The sequence below is a fragment of the Pollachius pollachius genome, assembly GCF_949987615.1.
Source record: "Pollachius pollachius genome assembly, chromosome: 2".
NCBI classification, from domain to species: Eukaryota; Metazoa; Chordata; class Actinopteri; order Gadiformes; family Gadidae; genus Pollachius; species Pollachius pollachius.
In genome coordinates, this window is record NC_136935.1 from 32798796 (window position 1) to 32801295 (window position 2500).

The window sequence follows — 2500 nt, forward strand, 5'->3', positions numbered from 1 at the left end:
CCCCTCCCATCTCAAAACATTAAGAGTGGTATGGCCAATTGTGTTTCTTACACAGTCAACTTCAGCAATTATTGAAAGGCACTTTACTACTCTCAAGCTGTCATGCACTGTCACATCATGCAAGGGATTTTTCTTTTCGCAGATATGGTGTTTCTGCCATAACCATTGCAAAAACGAATGCAAAACACAAAAAATCCTTCTGGATTTATCCACCAAGTGTTCAGGGTGCTAGCTTGCGTGCTAAGCGCAGCACCAGATCCGTTCCTCTTTCAGGAACGATCCTCATCCCCCACTCGCTCTATCCACAGCCCCGGGGATGAAGAAGCAGGCCGGGTCAAAACACTGCAGAGTCATCTCTATCCACCTCCCCTCTCCTTCTCTTTGTCCCACTTTCTTCTCCGGTTTTCCTTCTGTAAAAGCACCCGGTCAGCTTCTGCGCTATCCGTAGCATCTCCCCCCCAGCTAGCGGAAAACCTTCACGCTTGGCCAGATTCACAGGGAAGATAAGCCTGCTGCGACCGCGGTGTGCTGCGCCGCCGGCGCTACGAACACCGTGCTTTCATGGTGGAGACGAGAGAGAGACAGAGGGAGGTGGGGAAGGAAACCAGCCCCACACCTTTTCTTATCCACTCGCACCATAATGAACAATTAGGGAACAGCCTGTGCTGCAAATGAACGCTGTTAGATCTGTAATTTTACAATTAAGAGTCTTATCAGATCTCTGATGTGGAAGGGAGGGAGGAGGAGGAGGGGGAGGGGGGAGGGACCTCCATTAAAAATGTCTCCAGATTCTCTTGTTCGGAGGCAAGGTTGAAAACATGGCTTGCACACACACACACACACTCATATGCACACATAGTGTGTGCGTCGTCGATAGAATCAAGCAGGCACACAAAAACTTTGTGTGTATCCGGACGTTTACAACACACAATCGTATGCATCGTTGTGACATGCACTTTAAAGCCAGGGTCACCACTCATTATGATGTATTCAATGCACATAATGACACATTCAGCGGCATGGATGGATGTGGGACAGAACACAATGGTTCATTGTTACATCGTAGAACAGCCAAGCCCGCTCGCTGAAGACGAACAGAGCCAATAGCACGGCAGGGCACTCAGAGGCACCTGAGATGAACCTGAGCCTGTGGTCGACTGACCCTGGAGCAGATGGAGGGAGGAGGAAGAGGAGGGCGGGATGGCAGGAGGGGGGAGGAGAAAGTGCTGTTCATTTGGGGGAAGGGTCATGCTGTACACGAGGAGCAGGAACTGACTGATTGCTAAGCAAACCCACAACTAATCGTTCTCCGATTGGTTGGTTTGGTTCTTCCGAAGCGCTACTCGGCCTGTCAAAGGAATAATGCACTTTGGTTGAACTTCATCGTGAAAGAGGACGAGGCTGCAGGAATACTGCCCCTGTCTCCTACCATCTCTCTGGAGAAACTGGCGACGTTTATCATCTCACTCCGTGTCTCTCAGATACCTCGTGGAGGACATTGGCAGGTCTTGGATCTTTCAGTGAAAAGTTCCACATTTCTTATTTGACCAAAGTGGCATATGTCCTTGAACTGTGACCTGTTATGCCCTTCATACACTGTGATGTATAACTTCACAGATTCCCACGGCGCTGCATTGATCCTTTAACATGTTTCATGCTAACCTGTGGAGAGACCAACAGGAAACGAATGTCCAACAGCGCAGGTTAGCCTTAGCTTAAGCCTAGCTTTAGGGTCAGAGCCAATTTCATCTTCGGAAGGCTGCACTATAAGTAGCCAGCAATGAAATTTTTCATTGCTGGCTACAGTGAAAGCAGTTAAAGTGGATTTCACTGCTTTAGTGACATTATATTTATAGACATGCATAGCCATATCATTGCAGGATTCACACCTTCATACAGACAAACTGACGTTTTTTAAGAACGACAACTTTGCCATGATTACGAACTTGGGGGTTGGCAAAACACAAATACAAAACTGTATTCGGGACTGTGATACTTAATGATATTAAGAGTAACATATCATACATCTCTGTGGTAATGAGCTCTGTCTCCTGCTGAACATCACTAGGTCTACGGAGCTCTCAAATCCAGGCACACATGCACAGGGTAGTGATGGAACCGAGGAAGGAGCGCACTCCATCCCTCTCTCTTCCTCTCCTACAGTGCACATTAGGATCGCAGCTGGTACATTGAGCGATGTGCATATAAACATATATCCATGAGATATATAGGAGCATATCTCGACCATTCAAACATTCCACTGGCCAACCCCCTGCCCAGCATGCTGCGCCCCCAGCACTTTGCAGAGGAGGGCTGGATACAGAGATACATACATAGATATAGAGATACATCTATTTAGATAGATATAGAGACATAGATCTAGATATAGAGATACATCTACATCTATATATAGAGATATATCTACATCTATACATAGAGATATAGGTAGAGATACATACATAGATATAGATACATCTATTTAGATAGATATAGAGACCTA

The 2500-nt window shown here is 46.6% G+C and overlaps 1 protein-coding gene across 1 annotated transcript in view; it reads right to left on the reverse strand.

Moving 5' to 3' along the window:
• The window catches only part of LOC307071319 (voltage-dependent P/Q-type calcium channel subunit alpha-1A-like), a 79683-nt gene that overhangs the window by 42351 nt on the left and 34832 nt on the right, over nucleotides 1-2500 (reverse strand). The gene's annotated exons all lie outside the window — the stretch shown is intronic.